Source organism: Bos indicus x Bos taurus, chromosome X (genome assembly GCF_003369695.1).
Source record: "Bos indicus x Bos taurus breed Angus x Brahman F1 hybrid chromosome X, Bos_hybrid_MaternalHap_v2.0, whole genome shotgun sequence".
In the NCBI taxonomy this organism is placed as follows: domain Eukaryota; kingdom Metazoa; phylum Chordata; class Mammalia; order Artiodactyla; family Bovidae; genus Bos; species Bos indicus x Bos taurus.
Genome location: NC_040105.1, coordinates 90,329,068 through 90,340,135, shown reverse-complemented (window position 1 = coordinate 90,340,135; position 11,068 = coordinate 90,329,068). Strand labels below are relative to the sequence as shown.

Genomic DNA, 11,068 nt, shown 5'->3' with positions numbered 1-11,068 from the left:
ATTTATTGAAGTGTCTTTGTGAGATTTTTAATTCTGGATAACAAATCTGCAAATCACAAATATTTTCTCTCATTCATTCAATGGCTTGTCTTTTTATTCTCTCAACGGTGTTCTTAGAAGAACGTAAGTTTTAATTTTGTGGAAATTCAGTGCATCAATTTGTTCATTTATGGTTTGATTTTGCTTTTGATGTCATATCTAAGAAATCTTTACCAAACCTAAGGTCACAAGAATTTTCTACTGTATTTTTCTAGAGTTTTAGAATAGTTTTAGCTTTTATGTTCACATCAGGGATTCTTTTTGAGTTACCTTTTGTATGTAGTGCATTATATAGATCAAAGTTCACACTCAGATGCTCAGTTGTGTCCTGCGACCCCAGTGGACCATAGCTTGTTAGGCTTTTCTGCCTGTGGGATTTCCCAGGCAAGAATACTGGAGTTGGATGCCATTTCCTCCTTCAAGGAATCTTCTCTACCCAGGGATCGAACCTGCATCCCTTGCATCTCCTGCATTGGCACGTGGATTCTTCACCACTAGTGCCACCTGGGAAGCCCCATCGATCACAGTCTATATTTGTGCATATTGCTATCCACTTGTCAAGTTCCATTTGTTGAATAGACTCCTTTTTCCACTGAAGTGCCTTTGTAGCTTTGTTGAAAATCAGTTGCCCATGTATGTGTGGGTCTATTTCTGGAATTTTAATTTTGTTCCTTTGATATACATTCCTACCTTCATCCCACTACCACAGTGCCTTGGTTACTATAGATTTATGAGTTTTGAAATAAGAAAGTGCTTATCCGCCAACATTTTCCTTCTTTTCACAGTTGCTTTTTGTAGACTAAAGTGAAAGTGAAAGTGAAGTCGCTCAGTCATGTCCGGCTCTTTGTGACCCCATGGGCTGTAGCCTACCAGGCTCCTCTGTCCATGGGATTTACCAGGCAATAGTACTGGAGTGGATTGCCATTTTCTTCTCCATTGTAGACTAAGGCCTTTGCATTTTCAATGACTTTTAGAATAATCTCATCAATTTATTTTTTTAAAAAAGAACATTTGGGTTTTTATTGGGATTGAAGGAATCTCAGTTTGGGAAGAATAGACATCTTCACAATACTGAGTCCTCTGACCATGGAGGATGATATACCCCTTCATTTATTTAGGCCTGCTTTAATTTTTCTCAGCAGTGTTTTACAGTGTTCAGAGTTTAGGCCTTGCACATTTGTGGATGCAGATGTACAATATAGATTATCTCTATGTAGTTCATACTTTTTGATGATATTGTCATGGGAATATTTTTATTATAATTTCCAGGTATTATATTTTCACCACATGTGTCCATAGCTGACTATTTCTGGGAAATCTTTGTGGTTTAAAGCACAGGTTACTCTAGGATGGAAAAGATACTTGAGTTTTAATACCTATATTAGAGTTCTCAAAGAGAATGGGATGTATATATAGAGAGATTTATTTTAAGGAAGTGACTTATTAGTTTGTGGAGTCTGATGGGGGAAGCTGAAAGACTGGAAACTGAGGAAAGACTTTTAGTTGGAATCTGGAGGTTGTCTGCTGGTGAGTCATGAGAAGCTGATGATGGAGAAAAAGTCCAAAGGAAGGAATTCCCTGGCAATCCAGGGGTTAGGACTCCGAACTTTCACTGCTAAGGGCCTACGTTCAGTCCCTGGTCAGGGAACTAAGATCTCATGAGCCACGTGGCAGCATGGCCAAAAAGAAGAAGAAAAAAATCCAAAGGAGCTTAATTGTGAACCCATGTGAGAAAGCAATCTGTGGTTGCAGGTGGGAAGGAAGGACCAGTGTATTTTTGAGTAATTCCATTAACAGAGACACATCAGCTATGAGAGACCTCTGTATGGCAGATGTTAAATTAATAGTACACTAATATCAGTTGTGTAGGTCAGGATTTTTCCAAGGGTGGTCCATAGACAACTTCATCAAAACTGCCTGGGGTGCCTGTTGAAACAGCTGATTTCTGGGCTCACCTTGGTGATTTTAGATTCTGCTGTATCTAAAATAGGGAGGTGGATTGGGAGGGTGTGTATGTGTTGAATACTTTCTCCTGTTGGTTGTGATATCATCCAAGTTGGAAAAGCACTGCTGTGGCTTTGCAAGAAGGTGGTTTTACAATTTTTTTAAAATTTTTAATCCTTTAATGTATAATTTTGGTGTCAACTTCTCCCTCCTGCAACTCAAATTTAAATATCTGCATTTGATCCCAGTAGGTAGAAAAGTCTGACAAAGGTCCATGTATTTATTTTTTTTAACTGCACCAAAGGCGTATCCTAGCTTTATTAAAGGGCCCGCGCCGCAGTCAATATAAAAACACAAAAAGTCCCATCAGTTTAATAATAATAAAAAACCCCAAAAATGGAAAATGGAGGGGGCAGGGAAGAGGCCCCTGGGGCAGGGGCACGGGGAGCCCTGCTCGTGGCACCAGGCCTGACCGCAGGGCTCCCTGGTATTGCTGTTGCTATGAGGTCGGGGGGGCAGCGATTGTCCTGTGGAGCCACCGCTCAGCTGGGTCGAGGACCCTTACTTCTTCTGGGGTGTGCTCAGCTTCTGCATGCCCCGGATCTTGTCCAGCAGGTCAGAGATGAAGGCCTCAGTGGGTTTGTAACAGTCAACCAGCAGCTCCTTGACCCTGGCAGCCCGGGTATTATCGCTCTCTGTGACCGGGAGTTCATCCCCGTCGATTTCCAGCTCTGGGATCTCCTCTTCCTGGCAGTCGTAGAGGTGAGTGAGCTGCTCCAAGACCCACTCCTCCAGGATGAGGCGCTTCCGTAGCTCCTTGCGGTCGTACTTGACCGTGACCTTCCCTTGGGGCCTCACTGGGTCCTTGTTGTCCGAGCTGCCCGGGCCCTCGCCTGCAGCCCCAGGGGGGCTCTGAAAGTAGACGCGGGGCCCTGGGCCGCCACTCCCCGGTTCGGGGGCCGGGGCCGCTGTCCGCCACGGCGGCTGCCGGGGCCACGTGCGTGCGTCGGGCCCCTCCCTGTGCCGCTGCCTCCCGCTGGCTCCAGGCCGCTGGTTAGCTCGTGAGCTCGGCTCCGCGTGGCTCCGCTGCGAGGGCGGCAGCGGGGGAGCCCGGGGGCAGCTGCAGCATGCGGAGCCCCCGAGCCTGGCCTGGCCGCGCCCTGCCCCCTCCCCACTGATCCACCCGCCCTTTGTCCCCCGCGGCGCAAAGGTCCATATATTTAAAGCTATGGTTTTTCCGATAGTCATGTACGGATGTGAGACGGCTGAGCGCTGAAGAATTGATGCTTTCGAACTGTGGTACCGGATAAGACTCTTGAGAGTCCCTTGGACAGCAAAGAGATCAAACCAGTCAATCCTAAAGGAAAGTAACCCTGAATATTTATTGGAAAGACTGATGCTGAAGTTGAAGCTCCAGTACTCTGGCCACCTGATGCAAAGAGCTGATTCATTGGAAAAGACCCTGATGCTGGGAAAGACTGAGGTCAGGAGGAGAAGGAGGCGACATAGGATGAAAAAGGTTGGATGGCATCATCGACTCAACGGACATGAATTTGAGCAAACTCTAGAGATAGTGAAGGACAAGGAAACCTGGTGTGCTGCAGTCCGTGGGGTCACAAAGAGTCGGACACGACTGAGCGACTGAACAACAACAAGGTAAAAAAGGGAACAATTCCTTCTTTTCAGTAATACTTATTCAGCATTTTATATGGGAGGGACTGCAGTAGTTTCCCAAGGCTGCCATGACAAAGTACTACAAGCTGGGTGGCTTAAACAATAGAAATGTATCGTCTCACAGTTCTGGAGGCGAGAAGCCTGAAATCAATGTGTTAAAAGGGCCTTGAGCCCTCTGAAACCCGTTGGGGAATCTGTCTGAGCTTCTTCCTAGCTTCTGGTGGCAGTCTTTGCATTTCTTGGCTTGGCGCTGTATAACTCCAACCTCTGCTTGCATCATCACGTGATGTTATCCCTGTTCTTCTGTCTTCATGCCGCTATCTTTTTTTTTTTTTAATTTAATTTAATTTTTTAACTTTACAATATTGTATTGGTTTTGCCATATATCAAAATGAATCCGCCACAGGTATACATGTGTTCCCCATCTTGAACCCTCCTCCCTCCCCATACCATCCCTCTGGGTCATCCCAGTGTACCAGCCCCAAGCATCCAGTATTGTGCATCGAACCTGGACTGGGGACTTGTTTCATATATGATATTATACATGTTTCAATGCCATTCTCCCAAATCATCCCACCCTCTCCCTCTCCCACAGAGTCCAAAAGACTGTTCTATACATCAGTGTCTCTTTTGCTGTCTCGTATACAGGGTTATTGTTACCATCTTTCTAAATTCCCTCTATATGCGTTAGTATACTGTATTGGTGTTTTCCTTTCTGGCTTACTTCACTCTGTATAATAGGCTCCAGTTTCATCCACCTCATTAGAACTGATTCAAATGTCTTCTTTTTAATGGCTGAGTAATACTCCATTGTGTATATGTACCATAACTTTCTTATCCATTCATCTGCTGATGGACATCTAGGTTGCTTCCATGTCCTGGCTATCTTATAAAGACACCAGTCACACTGTTTCAGGGACCATGCTACTCTAGTATGACCTCATCTTAACTAACTACATCTGCAACAGCCATAGTTCTAAGTGAGGTTATGTTAGGAGACACTGGGAATTAAGACTTCAACATATTTTTGGGGGATGACATTTCAACCCATCACACTCACTGAACTAGTTCCTGGGGATGCAACCCAGTGAATAAGAAAGGGAAATATGCCTAGAACTTTTACTCTAGTTTTAGAAACTGGCAATAAGCAGGGAAACAAATCAATAAGCAGGACCATTTTATATGGGAATAAATGCTTGCAACAAAATAGAATCCATTAGTAGAAAATTACAAGGACAGGGATTGTTGTAGACACAGTTGTCAGTGAAGCTCTTTCTTAGGACGTGATATTTGAGTCCAAATGACAAGCTTTATTAAAGACAAATGGAAACTTTATCACAATTTGCATGTCCTTATGAAAATTCTACCATTTATTGAGCTGATATTGTGTGCCTCATACCATTCCAAGTATTTGCATGTATTAATTCAATTAATTATCAAAACAACAATTCATGATGTAAGGACAGTTGTTCTCCTTAGAGAAGGATACTGAGGCCCAGAGAGGTTCTTTCATCCTCTCACAGTTCAGAGAGGGCCAGCTATGCCAAGGTCTCTGCAGTAGAATTTTTAAAATTATGTAATTCCTCACCGTTTATCCTTGTAGAAATCAAAACACAAGGCAACATTTTTTCTTTGAGCTTTCTTCTATGTCAGTTCTTTTTTTTTTATGTCAGTTCTTTATAATTGCTTTTTTGCAGATGAGGCAGTTGAGTGGCAATGAGGTAAAGTAAAAGTGTTCAAATTCATACCATTTTTAAAATTTATTTATTTTTTATTGAAGGATAATTGCTTTACAGAATTTTGCTGTTTTCTGTCAAACCTCAACATGAATCAGCCATAGGTATACAAATATCCCCTCCCTCTTGAACCTCCCTCCAATCTCCTACCCCATCCCACCCCTCTAGGTTGACCCAGAGCCCCTGTTTGAGTTTCCTGAGCCATACAGAAAATTCCTGTTGGCTATCTATTTTACATATGGTAATGTAAGTTTCCATGTTACTCTTTCTATATATCTCACCCTCTCCTCCCCTCTCCCCATGTCCATAAGTCTATTCTCTATGTCTGTTTCTCCATTGTTGCCCTGTAAATAAATTCTTCAGTACCATTTTTCTAGATTCTGTATGTATGCATTAGAATATGATGTTTATCTCTTTCTGACTCACTTCACTCTGTAAAATCGGTTCTAGATTCATCCACCTCATTAGAACTGAGTCAAATGTGTTCCTTTTTATGGCTGAGTAATATTCCATTGTGTATATGTACCACAACTTCCTTATCCATTCATCTGTCGATAGACATGTAGGTTGCTTCCTCGTTCTAGCTATTGTAAATAGTGCTGCCATTAACAATGGGATACATCTGTCTCTTTTAATTGTAGTTTCCTCAGTGTATATGCCTCAGAATGGGATTGCTGGGTCATATGATGGTTTTATTCCTAGTTTTTTAAGGAATCTCGATACCGTCTTCCATAGTGGCTGTATCAATTTACATTCCCACCAATAGTGCAAGAGAGTTCCCTTTTCTCCACACCCTCTCCAGCACTTATTGTTTGTAGACTTTTTGATGATGGCCATTCTGACTGGTGTGAGGTGATATCTCATTGTAGTTTTGATTTGTGTTTCTCTAATAATGAGCGATGTTGAGCATCTTTTCATGTGTTTGTTACCCATCTGTATGTCTTCTTTGGAGAAATGTCTGTTTAGGTCTGGAGAAGGCAATGGCAACCCACTCCAGTACTCTTGCCTGGAAAATCCCATGGACGAATGAGCCTGGTAGGCTGTAGTCCATGGGGTCGCTAAGAGTCAGACACAACTGAGCGACTTCATTTTCACTTTTCACTTTGATGCATTGGAGACAGAAATGGCAACCCACTCCAGTGTTCTTGCCTGGAGAATCCCAGGAACGGGAGAGCCTGGTGGGCTGCCACCTATGGGGTTGCACAGAGTCAGACATGACTAAAGCGACTTAGCAACAGCAGCAGCAGCAGCAGGTGTAAAGTTAGGTTGTCTATTTGATGTTTTTCTTCTTTCCTGAGGTAGGATTGTATTGCTATAAAGTTCCCTCTTAGAACTGCTTTTGCTGCATCCCATAGGTTTTGAGTTGTTGTGTTTTCATCGTCATTTGTTTCTAAAAAGTTTTTAATTTCCCTTTTGAGTTCTTCAGTAACCTGTTGTTTACTTAGAAATGTGTTCTTTAATCTCCATGTTTTTGTGTTTCTTACACTTTTTTTCTTGTAATTGATATCTAGTTTCATAGCATTGTGGTTGGAGAAGATGCTTGATACAATTTCAATTTTCTTAAATTTACTGAGGTTTGATTTGTAACCCAAGATGTGGTCTATCCTGGAGAATGTTCCATGTTCACTTGAAAAGAAGGTGTATTCTTCTGCATTTGGATGGAATGTCCTGAAGATACCAATGATATCCATCTCCTCTAATGTATCATTTAAGCCTTGTGTTTCCTTATTAATTTTCTGTTTTGATGATCTGTCCACTGGTGTGAGTGGGGTGTTAAAGTCTCCTATTATTATTGTGTTACTGTCAATTTCTCCTTTTATATCTGTTATTGTTTGTCTTATGTTTTGAGGTGCTCCTATGTTGGGTGCATAGCTATTTACAATTGTTATGTCTTCCTCTTGGATTGATCCCTTGATCATTATGTAGTCCTTCCTTATCTCTTGTAATCTTCTTTATTTTAAGGTCTATTTTGTCTGATATGAGGATTGCTACTCCAGCTTTCTTTTGCTTCCCATTTGCATGGAATATATTTTTCCACCCTCTCACTTTCAATCCATATGTGTCTTCAGGTCTGAAGTAGGTTTCTTGTAGACAGCATATATATAGGTCTTGTTTTTGTATCCATTCAGCCAGTCTGTGTCTTTTTGTTGGAGCATTTAATTCATTTACATTTAAAGTAATTATTGATATATATGTTCCTATTGCCATTTTCTTAATTGTCTGGGGTTGGTTTTGTAGATCTATTTTCTTCTCTTGTATTTCTTGACTATGTAAGTCCCTTTAACATTTATTGTAAAACTGGTTTCGTGGTACTGAATTCTCTTAACTTTTGCTTGTCTGAGAAGCTTTTTATTTCTCCATCAATTTTGAATGAGATCCTTGCCAGGTACAGTAATCTTGGTTGTTGATTTTTCCCTTTCACTAGTTTAAATATATTCTGCCATTGCCTTCTGGGCTGTGGAGTTTCTGCTGAAAGATCAGCTGTTAAGCCTATGGGGTTTCCCTTGTATGTTACTTGTTGCTTTTCCCTTGCTGCTTTTAATATTCTTTCTTTGTGTTTAGTCTTTGTTAGTTTGATTAATATTTGTCTTGGCATGTTTCTCCTTGGGTTTATTCTGTATGGGACTCTTTGTGCCTCTTGGATTTCGTTGACTATTTCCTTTTCCATGTTGGGAAATTTTCAACTATAATCTCTTCAAAAATTTTCTCATACTCTTTCTTTTTCTCTTCTTCTTCTGGGACCCTTATAGTTCGAATGTCAGTGCGTTTGATATTGTCCTAGAGGTCTCTGAGACTGTCCACAGTTCTTTTCATTCTCTTTACTTTATTCTGCTCTTCAGAAGTTATTTCCAACATTTTATCTTCCAGCTCACTGATTCATTCTTTTGCTTCAGATATTCTGCTATTGATTCCTTCTGGAGCATTTTTAATTTCAGTAATTGTGCTGTTTGTCTCTGTATGTTTATTCTTTAATTCTTCTAGGTCTTTGTTAATTGATTCTTGCATTTTCTCCACTTTGTTTTCAAGATTTTGGATTATCTTTACTATCATTATTCTGAATTGTTTTTCAGGTAGTTTGCCTATTTCCTCTTCATTTATTTGGACTTCTGTGTTTATAGTTTGTTCCTTTATTTGTGCAGTATTTCTCTGCCTTTTCATTATTTTTTTTAAACTTATTGTGTTTGAGGTCTCCTTTTCCCAGGCTTCAAGGGAAGTTGAATTCTTTCCTGGAAGAAGTTTGAATTCTTTCTTCCTTTTGGTTTCTGCCCTGCTAAGGTTGGTCCAGTGGTGTGTGTGAGCTTCCTATAGAGTGAGATTTGTGCTGCGCTTTTATTTGTTTGTTTGTTTTTCCTCTGATGGGCAAGACAGAGTGAGGCGGTAATCCTGTCTGCTGATGACTGGGTTTGTATTGTTGTTTTGTTTGTTGTTTAGATGAGGTGTCCTGCCCAGTGTGCTACTGGTGGCTGGGAATGCTGGGTCTTGTATTCAAGTGGTTTTCGTTGTGTGAGTTCTCACTATCTGATACTCCCTATGGTTAGTTCTCTGGTAGTCTAGGGTCCTGGAGTCAGTGCTCCTACTACAAAGGCTCAGGACTTGATCTCTGGTCAGGAATGAAGATTCCAGACATGGTTTGTTATGGCATTAAGTGCAATTAAAACAAATATCCAGAAAACGAGAATCCAAAGATGAACCCCAGACAAATGGCAGTTACAAAATCAGGCAATTCAGTTCAGTCGCTCAGTCATGTCTGAGTCTCTGTGACCCCATGGACTGTAGCACACCAGGCCTCCCTGTCCATCACCAACTCCCGGAGTTACTCAAACTCATGTCCATTGAGTTAGTGATGCCATCTAACCATCTCATCCTCTGTCGTCCCCTTCTCCTCCCACCTTCAATCTTTCTCAGCATTAGGATATTTTCCAATGAGTCAGTTCTTCGCATCAGGTGGCCAAAGTATTGGAGTTTCAGCTTCAGCATCAGTCCTTCCAATGAATATTCGGGACCGATTGCCTTTAGGATGGACTGGTTGGATCTCCTTGCAGTCCAAGGGGCTCTCAAGAGTCTTCTCCAACACCACAGTTCAAAAGCATCAATTCTTCGGCGCTCAGCTTTCTTTATAGTCCAACTCTCACATCCATACGTGACTACTGGAAAACAACAGCCTTGACTAGATGGACCTTTGTTGGCAAAATATTGTCTCTGCTTTTTAATATGCTATCTAGGTTGCTCATAACTTTTCTTCCAAGGAGTGTCTTTTAATTTCATGGCTGCAGTCACCATCTGCAGTTATTTTGGAGCTCCCCAAAATAGTCTGTCACTGTTTCCCCATCTATTTCCCATGAGGTGATGGGACCAGATGCCATGATCTTAGTTTTCTGAAAATTGAGCTTCAAGACAGCTTTTTAACTCTTCTCTTTCACTTTCATCAAGAGGCTCTTTAGTTCTTCTTCACTTTCTGCCATAAGGGTGGTGTCATCTGCATATCTGAGGTTATTGATATTTCTCCCAGTAATCCTGATTCCAGCTTTTGTTTCATACAGCCCAGCATTTCTCATGATGTACTCTGCATATAAGTTAAATAAGTTGGGTGACAATATACAGCCTCGACATACTCCTTTCCCTATTTGGAACCAGTCTGTTGTTCCATGTCCATTTGTAACTGTTGCTTCCTGACCTGCGTACTGATTTCTTAAGAGGCAGGTCAGGTGGTCTGGTACTCCCATCTCTTTAATAATTTTCCACAGTTTGTGGTGATCCACACAGTCAAAAGCTTTGGCATAGTCAATAAAGCAGAAATAGATGTTTTTCTGGAACTCTCTTGCTTTTCTGATAATCCAATACACGTTGGCAATTTGATCTCTGGTTCCTCTGCTTTTTCTAAAACCAGCTTGGACATCTGGAATTTCACGGTTCACGTGCTGTTGAATCCTGTCTTGGAGAATTTTGAGCATTACTTTACTAGTGTCAAAATCAGGCAAATAATAATTAAAATAATGGAATATATACATAAACAAAGTGAAAACAGTCCAACAAAAATAAAGTATAATAGATTGACCTGGTGAACAAAGGAAATGAAAAATTGTATTTAACAGTTAAGAACAAAACTAACTAAAGCAGAAACTGGAAAATAAAACTAAAGCAAGGTGCCAAGTAAGGAATAAAGCAATGAAAAAAAATAACAAATATGTTGCGAGGAAAGGAAAGAAAGATAAGAAAGAAAGAATAGTTATGCAAAGTTAAATAGAGGTAGATGAAGATTTATATACATTAAAAATTAATTACAAGGGAAAAAGAGCAGTAGGAAAGTCAAACAAAGGAATAAATGTAGAAAACAATATAATAGGTTTAAAAAATTAGTAATAAAAATTATAGAAAAGAGACAAGAAAAACAGACAAAGAAAGGAAAAAGGAAAAAAAGAAACAAAACTCCACAGAACTGCAAAAGCCCAATGTAGAAGCAGAGGTTTATAACAATAGAAAGTGTGACTGAATATACACATATACATATATACCCATAAGCAAAATCAAAGCAGTCCAACAAAAATAAAGTAGAACAGATTGATCTGGTGAATAAAGGAAACCAAAAATTATATCTACCAGAACAAAACTAATTAAAGCACAAACTGGAAAAGAGAACTAAAGCAAGGTGTCAATTGGGCAATAAAGCAATGAAA

General features: G+C 40.6%; 1 pseudogene; it reads right to left on the bottom strand.

Annotated features, from left to right (window-relative positions):
* Positions 1-2,277: 2,277 nt before the first annotated feature.
* On the bottom strand, positions 2,278-3,112 carry LOC113887106 (annotated as a pseudogene).
* Positions 3,113-11,068: the final 7,956 nt, after the last annotated feature.